The 10,629-nt window shown below is 37.1% G+C and overlaps 1 long non-coding RNA gene across 1 annotated transcript; it reads left to right on the top strand.

The window, feature by feature from the left end:
* The first annotated feature begins 7,383 nt into the window (after positions 1-7,383).
* On the top strand, positions 7,384-8,432 carry LOC121739195. The gene is made up of 2 exons (XR_006037409.1): positions 7,384-7,556; positions 7,670-8,432. It is a non-coding gene; the product is annotated as an uncharacterized LOC121739195 (long non-coding RNA).
* Positions 8,433-10,629: the final 2,197 nt, after the last annotated feature.

The raw sequence follows: 10,629 nt of genomic DNA, 5'->3' as shown, positions 1-10,629 counted from the left end.
TGTGATGAGGGACAGTAACAGACGCCAAGGAGAATTTTATTAATAAGACTTAACTGTACCTCAACAAATAAATACTCCGGTGAATCAGGAGGCGGAGGTTGAGCTGACGAACTAAGAACAGTATATGTTAAATCTGATCTAAGGTACTGTCTGTCCACGCGATCATTACGGATCAATTTAAACCCAGGCAAACAGTAGCTTGTAGACGGAAGAATGGTTTGAGCTACGACTCCGATACAAGAATAGCATCAACATGACAAGTTCCACCAAAGGAGGCCAGTAAGTCGGGATAGTGTGCTGGAATGCTCTGAGCATTAATGTGCACAACGTTAAAATGTTTCAAGTTATTAGTAAACATTACATAACATATATTAAGGTTTTCATTAAGAGGAACGAAAGTTGCGCTTAAATAACTGTCCTCGCTGTCGCTAGAGGACAAAGAAAGGAAGTCTGGTGCATCACTTTTGTTGTCCGAATAATTAAAAATATCCATGTCATAAAAGTATTATAATAATATATAAATAAATAAAAAATATATATAACAAAACTATACCAATTATATAATATAATATTTTATAAATCTACTAATAATTATATTATAATCACCTATACCCAGCAGTGCCATTAAATTATGTTTAACACAAAATAAAAGAAACAATTAATCCAGATCAACAGTAGTACAGTTAATTAAGACAAAAAAAAAAAAAAAACTAAAACTTTAAAACTCATAAATCACAACCATAAACCTATAATGCTAAAGACCAACAAAGAGTGCAAGAGAGAAGAAAATCCTTTATGGAATTATAACAAGATGAAAAGAGAGAGGCAGTCTAATGAAAATTGTAACCACTTTCATTTGACAGGTCGTCAAAAGTCGTCAGTCGTGTTTATGCCCTTTCGGTATTTCCAATATATTGTTCAATTTGTTTGTTATTTTGAATAAATATTATTATATTAGGTATAAATTGTGACTTGTGCTGCAAGTATTTGCAGTGTAAATCATAAGAATAATCCTGAAAAATATAAGTACATTTCACAGGTAATTAATCTTCATGTCCTAATTGCTACGATGTGTTTATTTTTGCTATATTCTGTCTTTAGTTCTCTATTTCTAATAAAATATTGTGAATCCTCCCTTTTACTTTCATATTTTGCGTAACTAAGGGTACTATTGTTCTTAAGTACCCCGTACACGGTAATTCAGCATGACCATTCATTTACGTGAATTACATGCTGCATGATGAACGCTCATTTTTCATCATGCAGCATGATAATTCAGGAGGATAATTCAAGAGTATAATAATGTTATTTACTAAACTAAAAAATACGTGGGAGATGGGAGGCCATGCTTCGGCACGAATGGGCCGGCTCGACCGGAGAAATACCACGTTCTCACAGAAAACCGGCATGAAACAGCGCTTGCGCTGTGTTTCGCCGAGTGAGTGAGTTTACCGGAGGCCCAATCCCTTACCCTATTCCCTTTCCTTCCCATCCCTACCCTCCCCTCAGGGGCGTCTTTCCCATAGGTGCAACGTGTGCGGTGCACACGGGCGCCGCGGTCCTAGGGGCACCGAGCGCCGCTCGCACTTGGCGCGCGCCCGCGCTGGCCGGCCGCCACGGCCCACGCTTTATTGACCAACGTAAAAAGAACTCCAGTTTGCAAACATTTTTGGGTAATTTTTTTTTAAAGAAGGCAGGTCTCTGTAGCCCTGACGTCACTGCGACCCATGAGGATCTATTGTGACTCCTTCGCACTAGAGTATCGTCCCCAACCCAATACTGCTCATAAATTGAACGATATGGTTGGGGTTGGTGCCACGAATTTCCTCTGTGGACGAGTATTCGTGGCGACCAAGGTGCCTGTTCCTGCCCTGTAGTAGAGCAGGGCAGTCGAGGAGAAGGTGAATAGGTGTTTCATCCTCCTCTTCACAGAATCTGCAAGTCCTAAACAGAATGGGTATTTGTAGCATAATTTTTGTGTAATATCCGAAGCTCTTCTTATATTTGTAGAATTACAGCAAAGCAAGGCGCGCTATTAGCGGCTCGGCTTTTGCAATATAAATATTATAATCTTTATTTTTCAACGTGAAATGAACCTTAAATGTGAAAAGCACAGTGTTCTAATTTAGAAAACAAACTGTGCCATGCTGGCTCTTCGGATGTAGAGAAGTTAGAGCTCTTCAATGAAATCGAATTAATACCGATGTTGTGATGATGTGATGTTTAATAAGTATATAACATGAAATTGAAAGTAAAATTGAAGTACTTAAGCGATATAAAATTTATGTTTTGGGGTTAAGCTTGTTAGGGTCAGTCAAGACATCATGGTCAAAACCGAAAAAAACTTCAATCTACAAACAAATAACAATAGAGTTTGTTATCTATTTATATTGGAGAAATTTGACAGTACCTATACTAACTTGATGTGCTGTTATAGTTCGTCTGGTGGAACGAAGGAAGCCACCGCTTAGAGTCCTCACCCTCAAACGGCCGGATAAACTGTACTTTTACTTTGTACCCATTTCATATGGGTAATGTTTGCACACGGGCGCCACATGGGCTAGAGACGGCCCTGCGGCTCCCCTATTACCCTATTCGCTCTTAAAAGGCCAGCAACGCACCTGCAGCTCTTCTGATGCTGCGAGTGTCCATGGGCGACGGAAGTTTCTTTCCATCAGGTGACCCGTTTGCTCGTTTGCCCCCTTATTTCATTAAAAAAATATACAAAATTTTAATTGTTCTCAATAGTTTATAATTTATGTTATAAACTATTAAAAATAATAATTAAAATTTAGTGCTGGTGTCTGTACACGGGTGGCGGGGCTTTTGTCATAAAAAACACACACGTGTTAATATCAAGTTAATTAAAACTAGCGACCCGCCCCGGCGTCGCACGGGTAGGTATAAAATATATAGCCACTAAAAAACTGATTAAAATCGATAGCCTATGATCCTTCACGTGGGCTACTTCTTATCTGTGCCAAATAACATAAAAATTGCCGCAGTAGTTCGCGAGATAAGCCCTTTCAAATTATTTCCTCCGTTTTTTTCGCATTCTTCTATTAGTCTTAGCGTGATAAAATATAGCCTATAGACTTCCTCAATAAATGGACTATCTAACATTGAAAGAATTTTTCAAATCGGACCAGTAGTTCCTAAGATTAGCGCGTTCAAGTTAGCCCTTTCAAATAATTTTCCACATTTTCATCTATTTCTTCGCTCCTATTAGTCTTAGCGTGATAAAATATAGCCTATAGCCTTCCTCGATAAATGGGCTATCTAACACTGAGAAAATCATCAAAATCCGTTGCGTAGTTTTAACAATGATATTCTATGTTACTAACAGTTTTAAAGATTAAAGGGAACAAAGGGACATGAGGGAAAAAAGCGACTTTGTTTTATAATAAGTACTAGCTGTCCCGGCAAATGTTGTTTTGCCTGTTTACCCAGTTTTCCTGCTTTTCTCTTTTTTTTGTTTTATAAACCTCACGGAGCCCGAGACCTTTCCAACGAATGCAAAATCGTGGAAATCGGTTCGTGCGTTCTGGAGTTATAGCGTCAGGAAGGAAACACCGACTTATTTTTATATATTAGCTGTGATATTAGATAGATACAGATATTTATTGAAAGAAGTTACATATTAAAACACTATATTGAACAATAAAACTAAAACGTAAATTAATAAACTAATAAAATGAAATAAAAGAAATGCGAAAACAAGTTACCGCGTGGAGCTCGGAAAATTATCTCCTTCTCTATTCTATTATTAAATTTCGAAATTCAGAACAGAAGAAAAAAAAACACATACCTATTATATCCGATAAGTATATATTTTTTTAATTTATGTTTAGGCACAGAATATATATTAGTAGTACCAAGTTTAGGTTAAACATTTTAAGAAACATTTCAGTCTAAACTCTAAACTGCCAAAAATTAAAAAAAAAAATATGCTCGAATAAATGTATTATATATAACAAAAAAAAAACTTGAGAGGTGTCAAAGGACACCCGGGCTTAGATAGGTATTATTTCTTATGTAAGTAATAAAAACCTGTATAGGGGAACTGAAGGCAAAATTGTATATTTAAGGCAAAACTCGTCTTACATCAACAAATATAGCTTTACTATTAAATTTTTTATAGAATATCTTTGTTATTAATCACTCTACAATTCCTATTAATCACACAGGCCATTTTGCCTGCGTGTGAAGGTAAAATGGTAAAGGGCAAAATGGTCCCAATGCGTATGTCATTTGGGGAATACCTTTTACAAATAAATGTTGTGTACAACTAAACTACAATGTGCCTAGAGGAGATAAATCATGCACTGCACCCGTCTTTTTTGTTTTTAGGTTCTCATGAATAAATGTCACATTTTGAAGTTAACCGTTTTACCCCTTTCATTCTTTACATACTATATTAAAGTTAAAATCATGCAGAACACTGTGTCCTATCATTAAATAGAAAATATTAATTACAACAAAAGTGTGGACTGGTCAAAAATTGTGTTTTTTACATCAAAATGTGAAAAAAATATTTAACTGCAATAAAAATCCGCTGCTCCGTATGACAGTTTCGCCGGCAATGACCGAGAACGGGAAGGGCCCGAGTAATTAGTATCGTTACCTAACAAATAGATGGCCCTAGTAGGTTTCAATTAATTTGACCGTTCCGTTTTGCCTGCATGGTCCGTTTTGCATGCAGTTCCCCTATACTCAAAAATAGACGTCGCTTCACCGCACTGTTCAATGCCAGAGAGGGGGAGAGAAACAAGCACTACCGCACGGCTTACAACTATTTAGCATTTTTGCTATAGTTGTTAAAGTAACTAGTATAACATGTAAACTGGACCTTCGTTCCATCCGGGTGTCCCTTGACACCTCTCAAGTTTTTTATGATGATAATCTTATTCATTGCACCTTGAATAAATTATTGTACAAATATTTCCGGTTTCCCACACCGGTTTCGGTGACGGTGGCCGGTTTCATTGAGACCATCCCACAGGAGTAATTTTATAGTGCTCAAATGTGTGCACAGTACACAAGAGTAGGTATACTCTCTATTCCTTTTACTCTCCTAGCCCAGTGGGCCGAAAGAACGACACGACTGGCGAAAGATCAGGCGCAGGGCCGACTTTTTACATGCCCATCCGACGCATGGATCATTACTTGTCAGACGATTAGGTGATCAGCCTGCATTGTCCTAACCAATCTTGGAAATAAAATATTGTTTCCAACGCGAGAATTAAACCCACGACCACGCTAAACCACTGGACCACGGAGATCACGATACGTTCTTGTAAATACTTAACGACGACGTATAAATTAAATTGAAAAAGTTATTTCATCATCATCATCATCATATCAGCCTATATTCGTCCAAAAGTTATTTATTAGCAATAAAATATTATATTATGGCAAAATATATTATTTGATTTATTAATTTTGCGCACATTAACAGTTGGTATGCCCTGTTCAAAGAAACGCATAATTTTTTTAAGTGTTCGGGAGCACCACCCTGGAACTGAGTTGTCCCATGGGCATGCCGATGACATGCCGATCGCGCGATCCGCTGCATTATTGCATGACGAAAAATTAAACCACTTGTAAATCAATGTACAGCACGTAGTTTGCATGTCATTCGCGTCATTCACTACAATAAACGATCATGCGTGAATTACAGCACGTAACTCATGTCGTGCTGAAAAATTAAAAAAGTTGTCATTCAATGTACAGCACGTTGTACAGCACGTAGTTTGCATGTAATTCGCATCATTCACTGCAATACACGATAATTCGTGCATTACAGCACGTATTGCATGTAATGCAGAATTACCGTTTAGCGAGCGCATTATATTACACAAATTTTGAAGAAACATTTTTCATCAATTTTTTTTTACATATACGCTAGTGCTTGAATCAAATTTATCGATATGCTTATCGATATTTTACAATAACATAAAACTAAAATAAAAATCATTTACCTTTATATTTATCACCTTAAACCCGGCCGCACATTATCCGAAATTTCTGATCAGAAAAATTCGGACGCCCGACGGAACGCACTCTGTTCATACATTTTGTTGTAGACCCATCATACTAAAAGAATTTCTGACGTGTCAAAATGTATTAGCGGGGCGGGGGGCGTCCGAATTTTTGTTATCAGAAATTCGGAAAATGTGCGGCCGGACTAAAAAGGACATATTATCTTATTTTAACTAATATAATATAGTATGGTATAAAATAGCTAATATAATATAACTACTATAATATAGAGTGACTCTAAAACTAGAGGAAGGTTTATATTTATATATCATAATCATTTGTTTTACAGATTCCCTCAGGATCCTCTAATAAGAGGAAAATGGCTGAAATTAATTGGGCGTGTTGGTTGGAATCCCAAGAAGGTTATTAATCGAAAGATTTTGAACGTTTTCTGGGACCATATGTTCCCATTTGAATATCAAGGAGTCACCTCGATTTCTCATGGTTTCCATCACCAGACCACCACTTTTGTGAACATGATACCTACTCGAAACAACACAATGTACAACAAAAGAAAAATTTTGAAAATCGGTTCATAAACGGCGGAGTAATCGTTGAACATACATAAAAAATATATCCAGAGCCGAACGTCTAGACTCCTCCTGTTTGGAAGTCGGTTAAAAATAATTGTAATAAAAAATATTATGATAATAAGAATAAAATATAATATACTCGTATAGTGTGTTGTTTACTTTCAACGTTTACTTTCAATGTAAGGGCCGATTTACCAGATAGATTTTACCTGAGTAATAAATAAGTAACTTTATAATGTGTTATGTGTATATTATTTACCCCTATAAGAACCTCATGTCATAACATATCCGACGATTGAAAAATCATTCCCAAAGAAAATGTGTATCTACTTTTCAATCGTCACCTTTTTTTGCCAATTAAAATTTATGATACCTAATTTGAAATACAAATCTGTCAAAGTTGCATATTATTTATTTCTTATAGAAACTCAGGTAAAATAACTCAAACGGACTATACTATCGATAACAAAATACTATACTATCGATAGTAAAATATACATCACTAGCACACGCACACATTGACAGATCGAAAATGGTCACGCATTTTCGGGTTGTCAGGTGGTCTATACGACAGTATATATTAAGTCTATGATCACAACATTTTACACTTTTGCAGAGAAAATAATTTAAAATAATAATATTTAGTTTATGACATTCGTTTGGCAGATGAGGTAGGTACAGTAAAGGCACAAGATGAATGCTACAACTCAGACTAATGAGAAAAAAAAATGTCTTAACTGTCATTGTCAACTGAAACAAATGTCAGTTTTATCTATGGTTGTCAGACTGCAGACAGACGACAGCTGTCACAAGTCAACTAAATTACATTGCGTTTTTGAAAAATCTTATTCTAATCTAAACGATTTTAACGTTTTATTTGTAATTTTGAAAAATTATAAGGATACCATCAAATCTAGAAAGTTACAAAATAGTGAAACAAAAACCAATGACCTATAAAATTACAATGTACTTAATAAGAAAGTAAGTACCTAGGTACTTATATCAGAAGAAGTCCTAATATTGTGTGAATTGAATTGATAAGGTTATAATACTGAAGAATTACTTTTTAATTGGTTTTTTCGCTCTTGTTGTAGGTGGTACCTTGACATGTGTCGTCACAGGAACAGGAATACCAGCACCGGGAGACACCTCCTTCTGGGATGAATGTGGGATGGCATCCAAGTCCACCATGGTAGAAACACGGTTGATGGAGCCATCCGGTCCGATCACAAGAATAGCCCCATCTCGGGTCCAACATTTCGTCATACCATGTTGCTGACAAGCTGCCATAAAGATGCTCTGTCTTCTCCTTGTCAGGAACTCCGATAAAGTGACACCAGAGTCCTTGAGATTACGTTTAGCCCCCCATACCTTATTGCGTGTTGTAATGTTTTGGAACTTAATAAGTATGGGTCTAGGCCTTGCAGCTTGAAGACGACCCAATCTGTGGCAATATTTGACTGCATCCATGCCTATATCCGCCAGTTTCAGCTGCGACTTGAACAACTTTGTCAGAATCTGAGGGACATCCTTTTGATCTTCAGAGACGCCATGAACAAGCAAAATCTTCTTAGCTTTCGTTTCACTTTGGTCGTGAAGGTCTGACAGAACTTCAATCTGCTTCTGAAGTGAGCTCAAAGCACTGACCACAAAAGATTTGAATGTGTTGAACTCTGCGGTCAGCTTTGAAGTTGGACTAGAAGACTGCTGCGACGCTGCCTGAAGCTCCTGCTGGAATGCTGCCATTCTTGCGTTGAATAGATCAGACATCTCAGTAATAGTCTGTTTTACTGACTCCATTGTGCTTGTATTAGAGGTGTAGGTACTTGTAGAATTGTGAATAAAATTATGGATTTGGACTGGATTTTATTTCAAAATTATAGCACTGGTGGGCACAGGTAACTAGAGTAGCATTATTTTGCTACTCTAATTAATTAGAATTTAAAATAAGAGCTCTCGTTAAACACGTCTAATAAGCTTGCACACCCACATTTGAGATTGTTGCTCTATTCTGCTAGGTGTATTAACTTCATGGTCTAGAGTCTAGACTCTAGATCAAACTGAATATCCTGTTGAAACTTGAAAGGTGAAAAGAAGCATTAGATGTAATTTGAATATAGTGAATAAAATTATCATTTGCTTTCACCTGTCGATTTGTTACTAATACAAAACGAACAAAATTAGCCACAAATTTGTTACCGGTCAAGCGTTACGTATAATCTATACTAATATTATAGGCTGGTTTTATAGTAGAGCGTTTCGCAGCGCCGTTGGAGCGCGCGCGTTCGAAGCTGTATGGCTGGTTTTATAGTAGAGCGTTTCGCAGCGCCGTTGAGCGCGCGCGTTCGAAGCTGTAACAAACGTATGGACGAACGGCGCTGCTCAAGCGCGCGGACTTTAAAACGCAACTACTACCCCCATACATATTCGAACGCGCGGCGCTCCAACGGCGCTGCCGAAACGCTTAAAGATAAAACCAGCCTAACAAACGTATGGACGAACGGCGCTGCTCAAGCGCGCGGACTTTAAAACGCAACTACTACCCCCATACATCTTCGAACGCGCGGCGCTCCAACGGCGCTGCCGAAGCGCTTAATGATAAAACCAGCCATAAATGCGAAAGTATCTCTGTCTGTCTGTCTGTCTGTCTGTCTCGCTTTCACGCCAAAACTACTGAACCGATTGCAATGAAATTTTGTACACAGTTATTCTAGAGTCTGAGAAAGGACATAGGCTACATTTTGATGTGGGAAAAGATCGTATTTCCATGAAAATATCAATGAAAATTAATTCGCATTGCGCGTGGCCAGCGCTCATCCCGGGGGTCCTGGGTTCGAGTCCCGCAGGCGGAACAAAAAGTTTTCAATGTTCCTGGGTCTTGGATGTGTATTAAAATAATATTTCAAAAATCTTAAATATATTTTATGTATAATATTAAAAAAAATTCAAAAATATATCGATGCAATGAACATTTTAGTTCTAATACGATTCAACAGATGGCGTTTTATTTTTTACTTCATTGTAACTTAGAACTAATCATACTTATTAGTTATTATGTTTTTGTTTATAGTTTTTAATACGTTAGAATATTATGTTTAATAATATTATCACTTGGTATAATAATAATCTATCTATCTTATCTTATAGAACTCCTACTGCATTTCTAAGGAGTTCGAGTGTACCGTGTTGGCCTATAATCAATGCAATCAACATTTTAATTCTAATATATGAAAACAGATGGCGTTTTATTTTTTACCTTATTATTGTAACAGAACTAATCATACCTACTGTTGAGGACAGCGGCCTCGCACCCGATAAACACGTAGTGAGTGTATACAAACTCGTTAACAGTGAAATATGACAATAAAATCAGTGCAAAATAAGTTTTTTTAAAAATAAACTTTAGAAGTGAACTGTGATAAATCTGTGGCTCCCTAAGAGGTAAAAAGTTGTTATTTTAATAAAATAGAACGTTAACTAATAAGTATCAGAAAATTAGTGTCTGAAAAATAAATAGTTTGGAAAATATTAGGAAAAATATGCTAAAAAACTATGTAAATTGTATTAACCTTTATCTTCGCCTAGCTATAACTGTGTTAAATATAAGTGTTAATATTTAGAATAAGTTGATTATTGTGGAACGATAAATAAAGAATTTCCCGAAATGCGTTTCAATTACCTTGGTTCATGGCAAAATAGGGAAAATAGCCGCTTCCGATAGTGAAAATAAGACTGAAGAGACGTACGAATCGGAGCGGCTCTCTCTACGCATTGCCGCGGTCGGGTACCTCAAAGGGGCTTTGAGCCGGGTAAGCGAGACGGATTTCGGGGCCTATGTTCTCCTCGACGACTCGTGTGTTTTATTTACGCCCCGCTCAGCAAGATATATATCGGTGTAGCCTAAGAATCTTCGAGTCCGATCCGAGCCAGCGACGAAACCTATGGGCGAATACTGTCCCAAACAGTGAAGTGGTCCTTTGCGATCCGGATTTGAAGACAGTGGAGCGATCCTATGCGCGCCGGAATTGAAGACGACACTTAGAAGAATTTTAAC

This window comes from Aricia agestis, chromosome Z (genome assembly GCF_905147365.1).
Source record: "Aricia agestis chromosome Z, ilAriAges1.1, whole genome shotgun sequence".
Taxonomy (NCBI): Eukaryota; Metazoa; Arthropoda; class Insecta; order Lepidoptera; family Lycaenidae; genus Aricia; species Aricia agestis.
Note: the sequence above shows the minus strand (reverse complement) of the source record. Positions and strands in the feature narration are given on the sequence as shown.